Below are 23,338 nucleotides of genomic sequence, written 5' to 3'. Positions count from 1 at the left end.
CTGAGACTGCAAAAGGCATCAGTTTCAGACTCTGGAGTCAGATGAGATGGATTTGAATTACTGATGACAGTTTTAGTGATGGATTTTAATAATAAAATTAATAAAAATAAATTTATTTGCCCAAACAGCAACTAGCTGTTTGACCTTGGGCAACCTTCTTAACTTCTTTGTGCCTCAGTTTCCCCATCTATCCATGAGGGATAATAACGTATTCCTTTATTGTGTTGTGAAGGTCGCAGACACGATACTGGTAAATGAGTGACTTCCATATCATAAGATTTCATGCTGTGAAGTAGATCTTTGGTCTTCCTCTTGTTTCCTAGCATACAATTCCTGAAATTCTTGGAATCCGAAGTGATAAGTGTCTTTGTATGTTAATGAGTTGACTGGTGGCTGGCTCCCCCACCCCGCAGCTTCAGAGTTGGGCTGGTCCCTGGGAAAGACCAAGGCAGGCTAAAGGATGGATTCAGCCCCACTCACAACCTCTGGGGAGAGGGGCAGTGTAGGAGGTTGAGTTAATTACCAATAGCCAATGATTTAATCAATCATGCCCTTATATAAGGAGGCTTCCATGAAATCCCAAAAAGACAGGCTTGAGGAGCTTCAGGATGGCTGAAGATGTGGAGCTGTTCCTAGAAGGTGGCATGCCCTGGTAGGGCTGGAAGCCCTGCCCCTTCCCCTACACCTTGCTCTGTGCCTCTCTTCCATGTTCTGGGTATTCATCTGTATCCTTTGTAATACAGTAGCCTTTATAATAAATCAGTAAACATAAGGGTTTCCCTGAGTTCTGTGAGCCTTCCTAGCAGGTTAATCAAACCCCAGGAGGGGTTCATGGAAATTCCAATTTATAACCAATGGACAGAAGAATAGGTGACAATTTATTCCTGGCAATGGGGTCTGAAGTGGGGCAATCTTGTGGGACTGAGCCTTCATCTGTGGGAGCTGATGCTGTCTTCAGATAGATGGAGTCAGAATTGAGTGGAATTAAAGGAAGCCTAGCTGGTCTCCCCTGAAGAAATGATTGCTTGCTTGGTATGTGGGGAAACCTCCCACACAGCCGGTGTCAGAAGCTTGTTGTGAGAGCAGAGGAAAAACTGTTGTGCCTCTTTGTATCTTCAGATGAGCGTTCATAAAATGTTAGCTTTTACTATTGATTTCATGATTATACTATCGATATTCGTATGTACTTAAAACTATGAAGTATCTTTCTTTTACTACGACTTTATTTCTTATAACGAGATCAGCTTCTTGGATAATTTACAAAATATTGGGATTATAATGATATTCAAACAATTGAATACATCTTGAGTGCATAATTCTTGAGGGCACAATTCTATCCCTAATGTATTCCAAGATGGAGCCCTAGGCTTTGAGGTATAACAATTATGAGATGAACGAAAGCAAATTGAAACAAGGCACGTTGCCGTGGTTTCGCGTAGGTGGTGGCAGAATCTCGGTAGCTTCGCTTCTCATGAGATCCATCATAGCCACTCAGAGAGGAGTCTGTCATAGATTTCTTCCTGTAAGCGATTTATGGGAAGGTCCTAGTTTAATAGGGCAGAGTGCAAAATGGGAATCACTTTTGAGAACTTTCTCTGGTCTCTTAATCAAGTGGGAGAGGCGCAGGGCTGAAGTTAGCCAGCGCTGCACATCTGAGTTTTCGCTTGAGCACAGTGGAGACAGCTGCCCACAGCAGCTCACTCCCCGCTAGAAAGCGCACCTGTCTCCCCGGAGAGCTGGAGCTGACTTTGGAGGGGTTGCATCTCTGGCTGCCTCAGCCTGACATTTTCCATGGTAGAAAATGTCTCTGGGGCTCCAGAGGTGGGGCTTCCAGCCATGTAAATATTTTAGAATTCAGCATAGGTTGAGGTCAGAAAGCCGTTTACCGTGAGGCTGGGTGCGGTGGCTCATGCCTGTAATCCCAGCACTTTAAGAGGACGAGGCGGGTGGATCACCTGAGGTCAGGAGTTCGAGACCAGCCTGACCAACATGGTGAAACCTTGTCTCTACTAAAAATACAAAAATTGGCTAGGCGTGGTGGCGGGCGCCTGTAATCCCAGCTACATGGGAGGCTGAGGCAGGAGAATCGCTTGAATGGGGGAGGTGGAGGTTGCAATGAGCTGAGATAGTGCCATTGCACTTCAGCCTGGGCAACAAGAGCGACACTTTGTCAAAAAAAAAAAAAAAAAAAAGGAAGTGAACTACAAGAATATTTTGTTGTTGGCTGTTGTTTAATGGGACATTCAAAAGCTTTAATTGAATTCAAAAGGAGTTATTTAAGATTTGGACTTAAAATCAGCCCATTCCTTTATTGTGTCTCTGTACAAACTCCGTCTCAAAAAAAAAAAAAAGAAAAAAGAAAGAAAACCATGTAGTGTGAGAGCCTAAGAGAAAAATCTGAACATGCTGGCAGATTGAGGATGTTTATCCATTAAAGAGTCTAAAAGTGGGATCTTCACATACAACTTCATAAAATCTTCTGAGCTCTATACATGTCTTAAGGAAATGAGTCTGATTTGTACATTTTTACGTTAAAATGATTATTTCTAGGACATTATGGCTTTTGTATATTAAGTGTGCTCAATGAACAGAACTGTAATCTAACTTCACAAAATTAGGTTTTCAATACATATAAACATATGTACACATATACACTACATAAGTAGACCATGTGTGCATTTCCTATAAAATGAATGATATTCATTCATTCATGTAAGAAATATTTATTGTACACCCACTATGTACCAGGCACTATTCTAGACTTGGAGACAAACAGAAAAGAATTGCTGCCCTCAGCATTTATTGATGGGATGAATACAGAGAAGCAAACAATTTCTGCCTTTTATCATGCTGAACTAGAAATTATTTAAAAGGATATCCCTCTCTGCTATTTTAGGGATGGTTCAACCTCCCAAATTCAACTTTGTTAAAATAGTTGTAAGGAAGAGACTGGAGTCCTTTATAGGAAATTGTGTCTACTTTGTGTCTCAGAAGTACATTCGTGAGACTAACAGACATTGAGTTGTTCCAATTTTTGGAAATTTTGAAATATCTCTCCAGTAGGAAATGGGTTTGCAGAGCTCTTCTCTCTTCCCTGGGAATTAAGTACAGCTAGCCATGGGAAATACCACTTGGGTTTAGAGTGGATGAAACCATCAGATGTGGAAATACCAGATGGAGGAATGGGAGGGAGGCTGTGGACAGCAAATGTGTTTCTCCAGTGTGCAAGACTTCTTGGCACTTTGATGAGGATGTTGTGTGTCACAACTGTAATGATGCAAGAATATTGTCCTTTGCCTTAAAATTGTGTTGCTCTTTGGCCATGTCAGCCGGACCCTGTGTGAAGGGGCTGGAGGCAGGCAGAGAAAAGAGATGCTCTTGTAATCATCAGGGACACACCTCAGACCTCCAGTTCCACAGGACCCAAGTGGTCGTGCTACCATCTCTGCACAATGGCAACCCTCAGGGACAGACTGTCACAACGTATGGCAGCACCAAGAAATTGGGGGCTCGTCTCCTCCAGCTCAGCGCCTACTCAAACCTGGAGGAGTTCTGGTCACAGTGAGCACTTGAGCCTTTTCTGAGAGTCAAAATTAAAATCTGGTTCCAAGGACCAAGGCTTACCAGGCTTCCTGGGCAAAAGAAACCTAATTTGTGAGTTAGGGATAAATGAATCAGAAACATGAAAACTATTGCTGTGAGAACACTCAGAGGCTTAAACAAGGAAACGCAGGTCAAAGTTCTTGGCAAAATATGTTGGCCAATTGTCCTGGACAATTGGCAGTGCATGTCCCACATTATCCTGCAACAGTGACACGCTGTTAATAAGGGAAAGGGTATAATGTGAAAAGCTCTGATGAAGTGTGCTAGGTTACAGAGCCTTTTCGGTGGAAAATAATTCTAGAAATGGTCCTTAATTTGATTCCTTAATTGGCAATTGTCTTCTTAAAGTGTCAGAGTGAGGAAGATCAGCTGGTGTTTCCGATGTGTTCAAACAGCATGTTCGAAAGTGCAGGCCTGAGTTTGGGTTGCTGTATCTGAGCCTATCTGCCATCTCTGAGCAGAGTCAATTGCCATCTCAAGTCAGATGATTGGCAGTAACTCCTAGAAGATAATGTCAAATTTTTAATACAACTTTTTCTAGTTCTATATGATGTGCACTTGTGCCATTTGAGAAACTGTAGCATTAACTTGAAAGCTGTAGTTGGCAAAGCGAAGTGATTAGGTTGAGTTTCTTATCATTCATAGCCTTCTAGGTAGATGCAGCAGCCACTACCTCTACAACATTTTACTGACTCTTCCCTGGGTCAGAGCGATGCCACAGGTGCGAGCCCCCAGCTTTGGCAGGCTGCAGACGTCCAGAAACACTTCTCTAGGTGCCACAGTCCTACACACCTTTGGTCATATTTGCCTAAGCTTTGGGACTTTGCTAATTTGCATGGGAGGGCTAAACCTCCAGCCCCCAACGGTGGCACTGGGGAGTAGACTAAGCGTTCCTGCACGCTGACCTTGAATGGAATCCAGCATTTATCACTAGTTGAAAGAGAGTGACTGCACTTTTAGGGGGTGCTCTGGGTAAGTTGTGTAGGTGGGAATTGAGATTTTTAAAAAATAACAGCCAATTTATTTTCCCACAATTCTAGAATCTCCTTATGAATTTGAGGCGTGATATCTTTGGCTGTTAAGTGACATAGATTACCTGGCAGTTGCCTTTGTATGCTAGTGAGAACCCTGGACATATCCTGTTTCTCCTGACCCTTTACATAGAGATAATTGACTTGGTGACCCATTGATCCCATCTGCCTACCTGCCAGTCATCATCCTTTGAGTTCCTGTCCCTCCCTACATGTTGAGGGAGGGACCTGGTGGGAGATGATTAGATTATAGGGGCAGTTTCCCCCATGCTGTTCTCATGATAGTGAGTGAGTTCTCATGAGATTTGATGGTTTTAAAAATTGTGCTTTCTCCTTGGCTCTCTCTCCTGCTACCATGTAAGACATGCCTTGCCTCCCCTTTGCCTTCCACCATGATTGTAAGTTTCCTGAGGTCTTCCAGCTATGTAGAACTGTCAGTTAATTAAATCTCCTTACTTTATAAATTACCCAGTCTCAAGGAGTATCTTTATAGCAGTGTGAGAATGGACTAACAAAAATACCCACCTCCAGATTGGAAATATATGAAAAGTTGAGAGTCAAGAAACTATAGTCCAGTCTAGACCACAGCATGGCCTCTTTTGGGGGGCCCGTGAACCCCTTGAGATCATATGCAAATTTTTATGAACGTGTGCACAAGTGCATTTTTAAGAAGACAATGCCTGGAACTTTTATCACATTCTCAGAGATGTATGCCACAGACTGCTGGTCTAGAGGGACTTGGTAGCAGATTTTTATAGTAAGAACTGTCGAAAAGATTTCCCAAGGAAGAAGACCCTGAATTTGGCAGTAGATAAGAATAGAGCTAAATTTGACAATGCTTCCAAAGCTTTGGCTCTCAGCGGCAGGCAGGATGCAGGCACTTCTGAGGGTGGTGGGAAAATCGGTCGGGAAGACAGTTTTGGCGAACATTAATCTTATTGTTTGTATCAAATGTTTGGCATGAATCTCTCGAAAGACGTGTGTGCAGACCCCATCTTCTCAGCTGCATTTTGGTTTCTTTCTCCATGCCCCTCCAGGGATGGCACAGTATCTGAGCATCGCCATGTAGAATCTATGCTCAGTAAGTGTCTCTTGATTGACTAATTGGTTGTCAAGGTTATGCTAGAAAATGGAAATTTGAAGGTGAATCTAGATTGGTTCATCTGCAGATGGTGGAACTGGCGATTATGATCCCTCTAGGAACCCAGCTCAGAGCTCTTGAAGAGGGAGACAAGAAGTAAATAACCCACTAAAGAAGCCGGGTCTGGTCACAGGAGAGGTGTTTCTGTGAACACTTTTATGAAAAGGTGTGATGTACTTGGGGGCAGTCAGGGCTCTGCACAATTAGTGAAGGCCATTGCATTTTCAGCACTTGACATGGGGTGGGTGATAAAGAAACTGACAAGTCTAGTCCCTGCCACGTGGCCAGCCTCGCAGGGCTGAGAAGGCGATGGGAGAGGGCTGACTTGTGGTCTGGTTTGCCCAGGCCAGCGTGGTCCATGCTGTGACCTGGGTGAAATTCCTAATGGTGCTCCTGTGCACCCCTAGCACATCCCGACATGGATGATGGGTTCTGTGGACAGCCAGCTGTGAGGAGATGGCATGGTTAAAGCTCCCTCGCCATTGCCTCCTAGTTGTAGAAAAATATGGCAGATTCTTGGTTGCTGAGAAATGCTGAAGAAATGAAAAGACAAGATCAAGAGTTTAGATGAATTTAGTGCAAAACGTAAAGATGATCAAAGAGACAAGTGGGTGGCTAATGTGATACCAGACTAGTTGGCATCGTGTACTTTTTCTAGGCACCAGGTCCTCGACACACCTGAAGGTCAGGAGGGGAAGCCCCAGTGTTCTCGGACAGGTGAGGTGGGAGCTGCAAGTGTCCTGAGGAGAGGGGCGGGCAGGACACTCACGTCTGTGCACGTGATTCAGGTCAGGACAGTCCCCCACCTGCCCTGTGAGCACCTCTGTGCTGGTCCAAGTGCAAAGAGACACACCCCTGGGGGACGTGCAATCGCCCTTGGCTTCTGCCACTGCATGGCGACCCCCCTGCCGAGTTTCACTGGCCACCGAAGGCAAAGAGAGTAGCAGAGTGCCCAGCGTCACCGGCAGGATAGACCCAAAAGTGACACCCACATTTTAAAAAGTGGGCTGGTCCAAATGCAGTGATATTCACAGATCATTGATCACAACCAGTTATAGATTTCTTTGTTCCTTTTCCAGTCCCCACCTGACTAACGGTGCTCTCGTGCACCCAAGCTTCACTTGCTAAGCTTTAAAATGTAAAACAAAATAAAAACTAAAATAAAAGTGGGGTGGAGAGTGGGTCTGGTGGAGGTGTGGACAGGGATGATGAGCTGGAGGTGACTCCAGGGTGAGTGCCCAGAGATTTTGGTCACCTGGGGTGGTTGATGAGTAGTTTGCGAGTGAAGCTAGAGTCCAAAGGGAAGGAAGGATCGAGGAAGCCGGAGGAGCCTGTGGAAGGAATGCTATGGGTTTGTAACCTTTTAAGGGAATCTTAGTGTAGTGTAAGCATGGTGGTCATTAGATGTACTGATTAAGAGGGTAAATCATAAAAGAAATTATGACTTGGACATAAAATTTAAACAGTGCAAGGACATTTTAATGATAAAACGAATGCTGCACAGATTGTGTTCCCTCTGGGGAGTCTGGAAATCAAAATCCCAGAAGCCGCCTGCCGAGCGCTTGTTAGCTTGCAACACGCTCACGTGTGTCTGTGTAGCTTAGTGTGTTCGCACTGGCTGTCTAACCAGGAAAATGAACTTTAAAAGGCCTTCAACTAGGCTTTAATTAAGAGGAAAAGATGACAAAACCTACACAGCAGCATGTCAAAATTACCGAACATGAAACAGGACTCTTCTGTTTAGAACAGCACCGAGTCACCTTTGGAAGGAGTGATGCCCCTGCGAGGGTGCTCTGCCCCTCGGCAGCGTCCTTTCAGCCAACCCTTCCCTTCACGCCCCTTTTCAGAAGCAGACCCTCTATTATTACTTCCCAGGGGCCTTAAAACCCACCTGCTTGTCCTCCATGAGGATGTGGGTGAAGCGCTGACCCTCATTCCGTCTCTGGGATCTGTCCACTGGGGGCAGAACATGTTTCTGTTGGAAGACAGAGGAAGAAGCGGTGGTCCGTGCCAGCCACCTTGAGGAGCAGCCTGGGATCCGGAGCATCTCATGTTCCATTTCTTCTTGAGTTTTCCATGCATCAGGAACCCGAGATGTTGGTATTTAGCCCTGAAGGTGGCTGTGGGTATTCTCTATGCGCTTTTGGACTTTAACCCAAAATACAGATAGCGTAATTTGCAGTGTAACGTCTAACATGTTGAACTTTTTACATATTCTGTAAAGGACGAACCTGCAAGGGCACCGACTTGGAGTATCTCATCCGTTGTCTTGGGTGAGGAAACACTGACAACTGACCAAGAAATCGGTGAACTCAAGGTCTGCAAAGAGCTTCCTGAGAAGGTGGACAGGAAAAGTAACAGGGCTGCCTGGGGCAGTGGGGGACGGGCAGGGGGTCAGGGTGGGTGCGCAGGGCCTTGTCCCCTGACAGGAACGAGTTGATTGCAAGGTGATGAGGAGCCAGAGATGCTGGAGAAGAGGGAAGCTGTTCTTTTGCCTTCGGAAGGGTCTCCTCTTGGTCGCGGCAGTGGATGGCACCCCGGCCTGGATCGTGCTAGAGCTGGAACTCAGCACTCCAGCCCTCTACCTCCAGGCTTAGGTGTGGGGCCATTCAGACCCTGTTCTTTGAGATCAAAATCCCCTCTTCCATCCAGGAGAACATAGGAATCCAGCACTCGCCAAAATGAGGAGATCTGGAATGGAAGCCATTGCTCTGCCCAGATACTCACTGACCTTAGCCCACTCTGTCCTCTCCCCTCCACTGAAGGGCTAGGCCTGTGACACGCATCTTTTTTTTTTTGAGATGGGGTCTTGTTCTGTGGCCCAGGCTGGAGTGCAGTGGCACGATCTTGGCTCACTGCAACCTCCACCTCCTGGGTCCCAGTTCAAGCAATTCTCCTGCCTCCACCTCCTGAGTAGCTGGGATTACAGGTGTGCGCCACCACACCCAGCTAATTTTTGTATTTTTAGTAGAGATGGGGTTTCACCATGTTGGCCAGGCTGGTCTAGAACTCCTGACCTCGTGATCCGCCCACCTCAGCCTCCCAAAGTGCTGGGATTACAGGTGTGAGCCACCGCGCCCGGCCTGACACCCATCATTTACAGGTAGCTCCCGAGGCTTGAGGCATTTCAACAACCTGTCCAGGGTTTTACACAAGGGCATGGGAGGGATAAGAATGGAAAATCAGTCTGTTATGCTCAAATTGTCAGGGTTAATCAGTGTTCATTATTTCATTTCAAATGACATACATTTTTGTGATTTTTGATTTTTGTCTGTGCAAAGAAAATACATATACTAAATAAAAATAGATATAGTGAAGTGGGAACAATTCTGTCAGTTGCTCTACCCTGTGGTTAGATAATCCTTAAAATAGACATTTTGGTTGCAAGAGACAAAATTATGCTGATCTCCTGAACCATGGGTTTTTCTATAGTGGCAATAGGACTCTCTCTTTTCACATTTTGCTATTTTACCAGCAAGATCAAAGCTGAGTTTCAAGGCTCATAGTAGCAGCGACTCAAGGCTGCACTCAGGCTTAATTATTATTATTATTATTATTATTTTTTTTTTTTTGAGAGGGAGTGTCGCTCTTGTTTCAGGCTGGAGTGCAGTGGCACGATCTCGGCTCACTGCAACCTCTGCCTCCCGTGTTCAAGTTATTCTCTTGCCTTAGCCTCCCGAGTAACTGGGATTACAGGTGTCTGCCACCACTCCTGGGTAATTTTTTTTTTTTTGTATTTTTAGTAGAGTTGGGGTTTCACCATGTTGGCCAGGCTGGTTTCAAACTCCTGACCGCAAGTGACCCACCTGCCTCAGCCTCCCAAAGTGCTGAGGTTACAGGCGTGAGCCACCGTGCCCGGACCACTCAGGCTTCTTGAATTCACCAATTTCTTGGTCTGTTGCCAGCGTTTCCTCACCAAGACAATTGATGAGATACTCCCTATTGGTGGCATTGCCACCACTTGAACGGCTCTCTTCTGAGTCTGAAAATAGTTTGTGCTTCCTGTGCTGCAGGTATTGTAGCGCCTACATTAGCCCCTGAAAGGAAACGTTTTTCTTGGAAACACCAGTGTCGGGCTCTCATGTGCTTCCTCCTTGTATATAGATGGAAGTGTGTGTGATTTTCAACTTCATGTCCTTGAGCCCCAGACAGCCGCCCAGGCAGGGCCATCCCACTGTACGGCGCTCAAGGACGTGCCGGCTTCTTTCTGGGTCTCACAGCAGGGTGAGCATTCTGCTCAAGTGACAGCTCATGATGCCCGGCCTTCTGACCTTTAGAGAAGAGTTCATCCGATACAATGAGAGCCCCAAATGTAAACTCACTTCATTTCATTCCATGTTCCAATGGAAAAACCGAGTCTTGGCTGTGGTGGTGCTTCTTGTTTAGAGAGGAACCGGGAACTTCACAAAGATAAGATATTAATAGGACTGGATCCTTTGTGGGCACGAAGTAGGGGAGTATTTAGATTTGCAGCTGTGTGCAGCCATTTAGACTAGATATCTGAGTGGCTGGCCTCGGGCTTTAGGGTGGGGACGGCAGGCTGTCTGGCTTGCCCCTGAGATGTCATGCGGCCTAAAGGAATTCTCTTACTATTGTTGAATGGCTGAATAAGAGCAAATGAGGGCGTTCCTTCCCTCTGACACATAGTGGGGAAAAGTGCGTCTCTGCATGTCCAGTGCCCTGTGGCTTGGCCTTGCAGCCCTCATGTCTACACCTGGGGTGCCCGGGGCCTCTCCTGCCTCTTCCTAGGTGGGTGGCCTCTGTGTGAAGAAAGACAAGACAAACAGCACCTCTGTGGGCCATTCTCCACCCTCAGCCTCAGGTTTTCCAAATGCCACTCCTGAATTTTCTGGAGTTTTGTGTCGTTTCCAAACTTGTTTCGAAGAAGAGCTTTGAACTAATGTAGCAGAATGCAAAGTGGAATTCTTCCCAGAAACGAATTCTGTTTAACTCTTTGGGTCTAGTGGAGGTGTCAAGTAGCTTGGGACACAGTCAGAAGCACACACTGTTTATCGTGTGGACTTGGGAAAAGTGAGCATTTGCGATCTTCTGCTGGTCTTGCCTGAGTCCAGGCATCCATGTAATGCAAGCTGCCTCTCTGCGAGGCCAGCAGGGCCACAGAGCCGGGGCTCATGGTTTGTTCACCTTTGGGATCTGGGAATACAGCTTCAGCCAATCTCAGTGCCCCACGAAGTAACCCACCGCCTTTCTGGCACTCCGGGGTGCCTAGGATTTCTCTGTCCCTATAGGCGGCTCCTCTGTATCCCAGCTGGCGGTCTTACTGCCTCAGCCCCATTTTCCTGGGAACTGTTCCTCCTCTTCCAGGAATGGATTTCTTGGCATGATACTTCTGCCTCTCTCCCCCACACAATCTGAATGCCACACAAGGCTCTGGACCCTGAGGCTCCTGTCTGGGCCTGACCGGACAGCGGGCCCCTCCAGGCATGGCCATTTCTCCCTTTAGCCTGCTCAGCCCTCCTACTCTGCCTGCAGCCACCCTCAGGAGCTTCGAGTGTTCAGCACCCTCATGTGAATAAACCAGATGGTTATTGGCCTGGGTGTGATCCCAAGCCCCCATTTCCCCTCCAGTGTCAAGTGGCTGAGTCCCACTGGCTTCAGTGTACCCTGAATCTGCAGCTGCAGCCTTTGAGCCAATGCTGTCCTTGGTCGTTCTTGGTCTTGTCAGTATTGCCCCTCCATGGCGGTTTCTCCTTAGGGCATTCCCGTATCCAGTCCTTTCCCTCCTTCCAGGCCTCTCCAGACTCATGGCTCACTCATATCAGGGAGCCGATGTTGCACCTTTGCCCTCTGCACTATGAGAATCTGGGGCAAAAATTAAACTGGGTCCCATTCCCAGAGGGTCTAACCAAGGCTTCGGACAGGGGATATGGTCATCGAGTAGTAGCTCTGAGTCAGTTTTCCCAGAGAAAAGGTACCAATACATCCAGATAGTTTATAGAGATATAAGGATTTATTATAAGGTCTTGACTCACACATGACCATGGGGGCTGAGAGGTCCCACCGTGTGCTGTCTACAAGCTGTGGAACTGGGAAAGCGATGGTATGGCCTGAAGTCCTGAGAACTGGGAGCACCAGGGGCAGGAGAAGGAAAATGTCAGGGAGCGCTAATACAACCTCCTTCTGCTTTTTGGTTTTGTTCAGGCTCTCAATGGCTTGAGTGAGACCAGCCTACACTGGGGAGGATGGGTCTGCTTTACTCAGTGCACCAGTTCAAATGTTCATCTCATGCAGAAACACCTCACAGACCCACCCAGAAATACCGTTTCACCAGATATCTGGGCATCCCATGGCCCAGGCAAGGTGACACATAAAACTAACAATCACAGTAGCTTAGCTCAAGTGCTGATTTATTATGAGTGGTAGTATTTCCACTGCAGAAGACAGACGCTTACTAAGGGCTGCTGTTCCTAAATGTGTAAGGTACAAAGGCAGAGCCAAGACTCTGTATTCACGGATTCACGGAGACAGTCCCAGTGAGTGAGGCCCACAGGGTGAGGAAATATGCATGGGATTCCGTAGCACACGTAAGAGCCCATCCTATTTCTTCACCATTGTAGGTTCACGTTTTTGGAATGTGCATTTCCAATGGAAAATCGATGCTTCCTGGCTTCAACATTTTAATAAAAATACTTCTGGCTAGTGCCCTAGTCTTTCATTTTGAAAATAACTCATGTTAGAAAATTGATCTATTGGTTACATTTTAAACATGAAAAGATCCAAACACTGCTCAGAGTGTTCTTTCCCTGAAAGCCTCAGCCCAGACTGACGGCCATCCCCTGTGCTGCTGTGGGCATGTGCCTCGCTCCAGAAAGGGCCATTGCCTTGTAATGGAATTATTCCGACATAGCCTTTAGACCACACCATCAGCTTTCCCAAGGGCAGGGACGGTGTCATCTCTAGGCTTATCTTCCTGGCCACAGCACATTGTCTGGCACTTGTCACTGTTCATTTCTCTTGGAGATGAAATAGGCAGAAAGTATTAGCTACAGTCAAGGGTTGCATCTTCTTTTCAGATGTTCAGGAGGTGGTAATCTCCATCAGCATTTGCCTTACTGTTCTGATTAGGTAAATACTAAGCCCATTCGAGCCTCTCTTTTTCATATCATGAGGATGGAGCCATGTTTCTGCTCATTAAAAAGGCCTTTTACAAAAAGAAGACAGCTATGGGGAATATATTTTGCTTGCTCTATCTGTGTTAGGAAGTTAGTATTCATTAATCATGTGCTACTTCTCCATGTGTTTTGCACAAAAATCGGTGAAAAATGATGGCTTTCTACTTCTACATTCTTGAAATGTGTGCATTAGATTTTTCTATTTCTTAAGGGACTGAAGGCTAATATTAGGATATCATGTTGACTTCTCAAGACGTTAAAACCAAAAGACCTCTGCAGCTTCCAAATCATGCTTACTGATTTCGGGATTATGCCTCCAGCCCCCAAAATCAACACCTATCATTTAAAAGCTGTGGGGGTCACATTAGTCAGATGTTAGAGAGATGCCTGTGGCTTGTGGGTTCCCAGATTCCAGAATTTGGGCTTTCCTCCCAGCTTAGCTCTGCTTGTGACAGATGTTTAAGTTAGAGAGACACTAAGAAAACTTCCAGGAGGAGAGGGGTGAAATTTAGCAGCCTCTTTTTAGATGATTCTACCTGGGGGAGCACATCATGTCTGGGTGTGAAATTGAGAGCTGTGTGTTTCCACCTGCACCACAGCATCCAGGTGCACGCTCTGTGGGAGCCCTGCCTGTAGGTGGCCTGACCTACAGACCCTTTGCTGAAGGACCCTTTGCTGAAGGCTCCTGGCCTGTGGCCATCACGAGACAGACCCTTTGCTGAAGGCTCCTGGCCTGTGGCCACCACTGTCATACAGCGCTGTTCCTTGGGCTGGAGGGAGAGCCTTTGCCACCTCATCCCCCATCCTGTCGACATGTGACAGCTTTGCCAGCCCAGCCACAGTGACTAAAGTCTTCAGGGTCATGAAAAATAACCCCCCAAATGCCACCCACTGCTGCTGTCCAAGCTCACCCCACCAGCATGAGGCCTGGCTTAGTATGGTGGGACCTGGGCATGGTGAGCCCCAGATGAGCTCACAGATGGCAGGCAGTCTTTGAGGGAAACTTTGATGTGCATGTGTGGGTGTGTGCATGAGTGTGAGAGCATGCACATGCCTGTGTGCCTGTGCCTGAGTGTGCATTGTGTTCATATGTGTGCCTGTATGTGAGGGAGTGTATGCATGTGTCTGCATATGCAGATGTCTGTACACACAGAAAGGTGTGTGCAGGTGCACATGTGCGTGTGTGTGCGTGAGAGTGTGTGTGTGTGCCTATGGGGCGCCCAGACACCTTGGCCCTTCCCTTTGTATTCTTGCTGTTCTTAGTGAGTTTACATCATGGCTTGGGCACAGCTCGCATACTCATCTCCCTACATTAGTGACATCAACACATTTCACATTTGACTTATTAGCCACTTCTATTCAATGTCAAAAAGCAAATGTATGATTTAAAAACTAGCTGCTGACATAAAATTTTCTAGTCTACATTATTCTTTATTTTCTTGAACCTCTCTTTTCCTGAAATCTCTGATTCGATGACTCGTCTTTTCTGAACATATTATATTATTTGATGACAGAGAGAATCAAGTAATTACTCTTCAGTCTCTGTCTTTCCTATGAAGAACTGAACCTCCTTCAAACTGGGAACACTAAATGAAACATGGTAAGGAGAGAACTGAATCACAGGCAAGGCAAAGAGAGAGAAAGATACCATGCAATTGCTTAAAACTAACTGAAGCCTTTATGCTTGGAGGTGAGGCCCCAGGGCCTCAGGGGCACCTGGAAGCGACTGGAATCACTGGCTCATTTTGATTTTGAAATGTGGAGAGATGCAGGAAGATTGGAGAGGGCAATGTTCCGATGGCCACGAAAGAACAAAATTGAATTCCAGAAATCACATATCAGTGAACGTAGCATGGACAATTATATTTCCAAATTGATTTTTTTTGACAGAAAGCTTGTGAATACTTAAATAAAGAGTTCATGATCCCTGGAAGCCAACACAGGTGCCCCAAAACAGGTCAGGAGAATCAGTAGGCACAGCAGGGATGCCATTCAGGGACATATACTTCAGGGTACAGACCCTGTGCTTGGAGAAGCCATGTCCCAGGGTAGGACACACAGTTATGTGAGAGCACTTCATCTCAATGACCTTGGCAGGGCCTCAAAATTCTCCCCAATTCAGAGCTTCTGCAGCCATCCTTGACTGGTAGGAATTGACACTTGAGTTGAAACCAGCTTGCCATTGCTAATCTAAAGGATTTGCATTGGAAGTGAGGACAGGGTGACTTGCATGGATGCAGCCATGCCAGGGAAGGTACAGTAGGGATGAAGATGGCATTGAGGAGACACAATGAACAGCTTAGAATGCACAGCATGAGTAGGAAAGTGATAATACCTAAGAGTCACCACCGGCTTCCCTTGATGTGCCAGTACTCTACATGAGTCCCCCACAGTCTGCACAATGACAGTGTGAGGTGGGTTGTCTTACTCCCATTTTATTGATGAGAAAACAAAAGGTCAAGGACTTTTCTGCACTAGTATTCAAACTCAGGTCTGTCTGAATCCAAGTTTACAATATTGACATTGATATGCCACCTCTCCAGCATTGGTAGGGAATTCTGACAAGGGGAGAGAGGTCAAATTGTAAAAGTTTTATGCACTAGAAACTGGTGAGTAATTGGTGATTTGTGACCAAGGGTCTTTGCTGGGGAGAATCCTCTTAAGTAAGACTAGGTGGATAATGGTTAACAGGCCCTAAGGTGAGGCGACGGCCCGCAGCCAGGAAAACTGAAGGGAGCTGTTGTGTTTCAGGCATAAACTGATGGAGATCTGAGCAGGGAAGGTGGCCAGGGGAATGGGAAAGAAACTGTAGATGTCAGGGCCTTTTGCAGAAAACATCCACAGAACTGTGTGCCGACTCTCTGAAGGGCAGAGAAACAGATGGGTTGAGTAAGTTTACTAAAATGTGAGAGGGGAATTGATGTTCCTGCCAGATTGGTAAACGGCCATACCATTAGAAGAAGAGTCCTTTATTTTGTGAAAATTCATTGGCTGAGAGTAACTAATTATTTCAGATAGTGGAGGTAAAGTGGGTAAGACTTTACTCTTTGATCAAGGGTCTACCCAAATCTTGACTAGTCTTCTTAATTACTTAATTTATAGATTTTTGATGAAATTGAGTTTCTGTGTGAGCCCGCATAGTGGAAATCTAAGCTTCCTACTATTTTTTTTAAACATTTTGTCTCTATATTGCAGCAGGTAACCACTTCCTCTTCTCTTTCCCTTCACTGCAGTTTGTGAATGATCTGGCTGTTTTTGGCTTATGGCACATCTGGGTTCTTCTTTGGTCCTTCTCAAGAATTAATTACTGTTCATAAAGTATTTTGAAATAATGTCAGAAAATGTCCTTCAAGGAGCACAGAGTACTTTTTGGAACATTGAAAAATTCTCAGTATTTCTGCTTCTCACGTTTTGTTTTGGGAAATAAGAATTCTGGCTGTAGGAGATGGCGGGGGGAGGTTAGTCTTCCCAGAGTCGTGTCATCACAGAACAGTGTTGCTCCTTACAGCTGTTATCCCAAGAGAAGAAAATGGGAGAGAGTGCCGGCCACGTTTTGTGGCTTACACAAGCCAGTTGATGGTGTCAAAGATGTTGTCGAGTTCTCTGGCCAAAGGATGTTCTGTTTTCTGAAAAAGTTTAGAACTGCAGAATTGTTTTTATGCTCGAGTGGCTAAAAAAATGGGACACATGGTTGGGGTGAGGAGAAAAGCCATATTTTACTGATCCAAAGGAATTGGATCACTCCTGAAGCAAACAAAGTATAATACGGCGATCTAAGTAGATAGTTGCATATATTGAACACAAAGGCAGAGCATTAGAGTAAGAAACCCTCAGCCAGATCTCGGATGTATTTCATAACATGTGTTCGTTGAAAGAGAGAATATAAGAAAGGCTCTAGGTCTTGAAAAAAGAAAGAAAATTCTCCTTCACATTTATATTCATGTATTACCAGCAAGATTACAAGTTCTCAGAATAGCACCGAGATGAAAGAGGCTTACCAGAATTATTGAAAAGGGGATTTTTCGAGGCCACTTATAAAACCAACACACCAAATTTGGTGTTGCAGATGTCGGCGTGGGATTGTCCTCTGTCTTCAGAGGTGTAATACGTAAAGCCCATGCCATGCGGCGCTGCTAAGCCAAAGCAAACCATGATTTGTGAGCAAGAACTTGAAGATTCTATATAATTCATTTTTTGGATACTTTCTCTCGTAATACAAGCATAGAATTGTTTTCGTTTTCAATGGCATAATGGTGACTTTGTGATGTATTCATGAGAATTATGAAGTTTGGAATGTGACTTTTATTTTAAGATTTTGAGGGAACTCCTAAAGGCATTTCACTTTTGACCTTTATCTGAAACTTGTGGCCGACTGTTGCTGGGTAATAGGCACCAAGTGTGCATTTTTGTTGTGTCTGAAAATCTGGATGTGCTGTTCGGCACAGATGGAGTAAACACGCAGCAAACTAAGGACCGTCAGTGGCTTCCCGTTGGCTCATTGAACAAGTTAACACCACTGCAGTATTTTAGTTATTTTAAAAACTAACTTTAAAGAATCCCAAGTTCTTTATACGTGGCAAACTTCATCATTTGGTAATAGATTTAGAAATAAAAGTAAGCTCCAAATTAAAAGAAAATTGCCAATAGAAACAGAAAATATTCATAAGGAAGGGTAAGACAGGAGAGGAATATCAGGAAGGGAGAATCAAAGTGAATTCAGTAATGTGCAGACACTGGAGTTCACAGGACCTAAAGCAGGTGCAACGTGGATGCTCTCTGGAGGTGTCTGGCAGACCCAGGAGAAGACAGTGGCCACAGCAAGGAGGGCCGCCAGCCCTCTCGATGCAGGCCCACGGGAGACAGGCCAGCACTGCAGAAGGGACTCACTGAATAGTAGTGCCAAGAAAGTCAGTGTTGAGAATGAAAGAAAATACTGTGAAATGGGCACTGGTTAGAAAGTTGAACAACAACAGCAAAACTTAAAATATGAAGTCTTGGGGAGGGAAAAACTACCTGAAGCAAATCCTGTTAAACACTTCTGTGTGGCTGGTTTCTGATGCTAGGAGGTTTTCCCCTGCAAGAAAAGACACACGTAATAAGAATTTGGCATATTTTGGTTTCCTCCTATAATCTATATGTGTGTGTGGTTCTCCAGCCCCCCAAAAGAATAGATTGAATGTGTCTAACACAGGTTCAAGATATGGGGAACTGAGCAAAAAAATACATTATATGGTTTGCACATTCAAGGAGCTTACAATCTTCCTGGAAACACTAGTCATTGAAATGATATCTCAATGAAACCAACCTGAGCGTTATGTACATGAGCTCAGAGAAGGAGCCCGTATTGTGGGGAGGAGCAGTACTGGGAAGCATCACTGAGAAGGGCCTCAGGTGTGGAACTGGACTCCAGAAAACCTCACCTTCCATGGGGAGCGATGATTATTGATATGTATGTGTCATAAGAAGCAAAAATAGATCAGATGTGCAGGGAGACATAGCTGGAAAAGGAAAGGGCGCTCCAGTGTATATGATAAAGATTGGTTAGGTAAGTGCCCCCCAAAAGTGCATGCAAAGCCAAGTAGGTAGAAACATAAAAAACAGTAGGACATTGAGAGCACCTGTGGCTGACTCGAAACACTTCATATGGAATTGGAAGACCCCGGGCAAAGCACTGAGTTGGGTTCCGCAGAGGAGCCAACCGTGACAGTGGGCAGATGAGATGAAGTTGGGCCTGAGGGTTTCATCACAGTCCTAGATTAAGGGAAGATATTTTACAGGAAAAAACATGATTTGTAGTTTGAGAAAAATGAAAAGGAGGTGTGGGACACCTCTGAGCTGCTGAAACATCTAAGGTAGCAAATATGTACCCAGCAATCCCACCCAACATTCCCACTGTCTAGGCAGATGGAGAAGGTGATCCTGTCAAGAGGCGTGGCTGGGAGAAGAGTGGCCATAGTTTGCAAGTCCAAAGAATACATAGAAAATAAAAGAGGAGGAAATGCCCATGAAGAAATCAGTTACGAAATCAATCAGGAGCATATTTGTTAAGCATTTACTATGTGTGGAAAATGGGTATCCTTGGGGAGGAAAGCCTTTTTAAAAAGGCTGTGAAGTCGCTACATAGTACTTTGCAGATGTGTGTGTATATATGTATATATATAATGATTAGAAGAATGAATGAATGGATGAATGAATGAGCACACCCAAAGGAAATGTCTAGGAAGTGCTTTCATAACCTCTCTAGTGAGTCCAGAGTATTGTATGAAATGCAATGCTTTCAAATTGTGGGAAAATACGCAGGTATTTCCAGAATCCAGGTCACAAAGACCAAAGAAGAATGATAAGGCTAGGAAGGCAGAAGAAATAAGATAGTGCAAAGGGAATAAAAATGTCAGATGGGCTCATAAAAATTCTGTGAATACATTGTGGAAAAAGCTAGGTGCAAAATAGCATTGGAAAGGAGGAGAAGAAAATATAAAACTCCTGTCAATGTAGGCAGTGTCTCCTTGAAACTCACTTCACCTTTTATGAGATTATCATTTATACCCATCTGCCACAATTCTAAGTGGCTCTATTGAAACGTACTAAGTTCTTCTGAGTTATTGGTAGAAAATATTGTTCTAAATACATTAACATATGTACTTCTCAGTGAAGGGGGCTGGAAATAAGAAACTAGAGTTCCATTTGGGATCATTTTGAAAGGGGAAAAAAGGCTGGGGTAAATAGGAAAGAATTTTTTAGAAACTTTCATCAAAGGCAATAATGCTAGCATGGGTTACTTAATAATTATAAAAGTTGATATGGGAATTAAGGGAAATGAAGCCAAGTGGAGATTGGGAAATCTGAAGAAAATGAAATTGCTTGTTTGAAGTGAGTGACCTTTAACTTACTCAACTTGCAAGACGTGGGTCAAGAGATAGAGGGAGGGGAGGACAAAAGATGTCCAAGGGTCAGCTCTGCAAAGGATGGCCTGAGTCACCCAGAGTGAATCTGAAATGCCTGGTTCCCAGAGATTTCCATTTTATTTATGTTTACAGATTTAGGGGTTATGAGTGCAGTTGTGTTACACGGACATACTGTGTGGTGGTGAGGTCTGGCTGGTGGGTGCCCATCACCCGAACAGCAGTTCCGAGAGATTTGAGAGCAGAGTGCAGACCCTGGGAAGCTGGAGGTGGGTCCCACACACAGCTGAGGAAGAAAAGGGCCGTGTTGCCAGTACCCTGGCTACGAAGTTATCATAGTACCTTTGCAGGAGGGATTATTATATTAATTAGCTTAAAAACCTTGATAAAAAGATGTTCTGAAAAGATGACTCATCCTATCAGAGGTTTCAGGCAAAGACAAATTGGGGAAAATAAAGAATGGCTTAGACAGAACATGTCAGCAGCCAGTTTTTAAATGACATGTTTGCCATGTGATATTTCACAGAAATGGCTACACAGAAATGAAATGTGTTAACATTGATGATACAGAAATATCCAATAAAAATAGCTTAAGAGAGTGCTTTTATGCCCTGGAATATAACTACAGAGGACCGTATTGATAAATTATATGGTAAGATTTATTGGGATGCAAATTTCAATCATTTAACCTCGATTAACCTACTATACATTGGTTATCTAAACTGGAGTTCAAAAACCCAGATGTCTACTGAGGTCAGGCAGATAACTGGGAGCAGCCAGCTTTGTGAGAAAACGCACATCCCTGCAAAAGGATCCCAGTGTGTCCCTGCTTTTAAAGGTCTGGGAAGGAATCAGAAGCCTGGGGCCTCAATTTTAAAATATTCATTCAAAAACTTCTAGAATATGGTGCAGGCCAAACAGGGTACATCTGTGGCCCGAATCTGGCCTGCGGGTCACCAGTTTGCAATCTCTGTTCCAAAGTTAAAGCACCCGGTATCTTTATACTGCAGAGTTTTGAACTGTGTTGTATGGATTACATAGCAGTCGTGGAATTAAAACTGGTCACAACAGCAGGAGAGCAGGTTCAAGGCCAGCATTTGTTCTGAGTGGCTGGTGTGGAGTACCACACTGAAAGTAGGGGTTTTTGAATGTTATTTTGCCTACAGTGAGAACATTTACATACTTAATGGAATGCATAGAAATTGATACTGAGAAATTAATTATTGCCTGTAATATTTGGGTTTAGTTTGTAGTAAATATCCTACAAAAATTTGGAACCCTCCCATGCAACCTGTATAAAAACGCTCCGGGTGTAGTGGAGCCTCAGCAGAGGAGATGGATTTGGCGGTACAACGAGAATCAGTCTTGAAGGCCAGGACGCATTCCCCAGGGGCCTAACAGGAGGCTCATGAACATCTGCAGTGATTTATTGAACCAGTGCTGGAAGGAAAATGACAAAATATTTGAGTCAACAATAAAACAATTATGCAGATGTTTTACGAAGCTCTGTTCGACTGTTTCGCAATCTGGGGTGGTACACATGCAGGTTTTTATTTTTTAATGGACTTGATTTTTAGAGCAAGTTTAGGTTCACAGCAAAATTGTACAGAAGGTACCAAGAGCTCCCACGTACCTCTTCTCTGGCACACGCATGGCCTCTCCCATGATCTCTACATCCCGCACCAGAGTGGGTCATTGGCTACAGTGCGTGAACCTGCACCGACACGTCACTATCCCCCTGTCCATAGTTCATGCTGGGGTTCACTCTCGGTGCTGTACTTTGTATGCATTTGGACAAATAGATAATGACATCTATCCATCATTATAGTATAACATAGAGTTGTTTTACTGCCCACAAAATTCCTCCATCCTCTGCCTATTCATCCCTACCCCCTTACCTCTGACCCCTGGCAAACTTTGGATCCTCTTGCTGTCTCCGTAGTTTTGCATTTTCCAGACTCTCTTATAGTTGTCTTATAGTTGGAATCGTATGGTATGTAGACTTTTCAGATTGGTTTCATTCCCTTAGTAATATGCATTTGAGGTTCTTCATGTCTGTTCGTGTCTTGATAGCTCATTTATTTTTAGTGTGAATATTCCATTGTCTGGATGCCCCACAGGTTGTTTGTTTGTTCACCTAGTGAAAGACGTGGTGGCTGCCCCCGAGTGTTGGCAGTTATGAATAAAGCTGCTGTAAACATCCATGTGCAGGGTTTTGTGTGGACATAAGTTTTCAGCTCATTTGGGTAAATAGCAAGGAGCATGATTGCTGAATTGTGTGGTGTGTTTAGTTTTATCAGAAACTGCCAAACTGCCTTCCCGAGTGGCTGCACCATTTTGTATCCCCACCCACAATGATTGAGAATTTTTGTTGTTCCACACCCTCACCGGCACTTAGTATTGTCACTGTTCTGGGTTTCAGCCACTTTAATAGGTGTGTACTGGTATCTCATTGATTAAATTTGCATTTTCCCCATAACCTATGTGGAACGCATTTGCATATGGTTATTTTCAACCTGTTTATCTTCTTTAGTGAAGTGTCTGTTAAGGTCTTTGGCCCATTTTTTAATTGGGTTGTTTGTCTTTTTATTGTTGAGTTTAAGATGTCTTTGTATATTTTGGATAACAGTCCTCTATCAATCAAATATATCTTTTGCAAATATTTTCTGTGGCTTGTATTTCCATTCTCTTGAATGTCTTTCCCAGAGCAGAACATTTTGATGTTAATGAAGTCCAGCTTATTAATTCTTTCTTTCATGGATCATGCCTTTGGTACTGTGTTTAAAATGTTTGGTCATCTTCCTTGGGGAATGAGCGGAAGGTGACGGCTGCGAGCAAGGATTTTTGGAAGAGAGAGAATGCATATTTTGCTTTTGCCTTTGAGGTGCTGCAACATTTAAGTAGAAAGTCCCTCAGTGCTGCCATCTGTTGCTGTGGCCACAGCTTCCCTCCTAGGGCCTGGCGTTGCCACAATCACTGCTTTGTGGACATCAGTTCTCTGTTCTACATGACAGGGAGGTTCAATTAGTACATCCCTAAGCTCTTGCTACCTATACAATGTTATGATCTCATGAGCGGATACTGTGGCTATCAGTGCACAGCCAGGCCACTCTTGGTTTCTTTTCCTGACACTCCTCCCATTGCATTTCTGTCTAACAACGGTGACGAGGTTGGAGAGAGCTCCAGGGGTGGTGTGCCTGCCGCATCCTTTCACATATATTGTATATCATTTCAACTCAGCAGGATAGATGATGCTGACCCCACCTGACCAGGAGGAATTGAGAGGTGTAGGGGGTTAGTGACTTGCTCAAAGACACACCAAAGGCAAGGAATGCGGCCAGATCCAAGTTCAGACTAGCCTCCCGAGGGCTGTGTGCTTTGATTTGATCACCTGTTCCTCTTTGAATTATACGTGCATCAGATCAGAACATCTAATAACACTCATGGGAAAGGGGGCTTCCTAAAGGTGGAGTTACTGCAGGTATCCTGATGCCTGCTTTCCAACCTGCCTTGAATTTTCATTGTCTT

General features: G+C 44.8%; 1 protein-coding gene across 3 annotated transcripts in view; it reads left to right on the top strand.

Moving 5' to 3' along the window:
- Positions 1-23,338, top strand: part of COL4A1 (collagen type IV alpha 1 chain) — a 157,948-nt gene that overhangs the window by 9,975 nt on the left and 124,635 nt on the right. The gene's annotated exons all lie outside the window — the stretch shown is intronic.

This window comes from Pan paniscus, chromosome 14 (assembly GCF_029289425.2).
Source record: "Pan paniscus chromosome 14, NHGRI_mPanPan1-v2.0_pri, whole genome shotgun sequence".
NCBI lineage: Eukaryota > Metazoa > Chordata > Mammalia > Primates > Hominidae > Pan > Pan paniscus.
The sequence above is the reverse complement of the archived record's forward strand: the minus strand, read 5'-3'. Positions and strand labels throughout refer to the sequence as shown.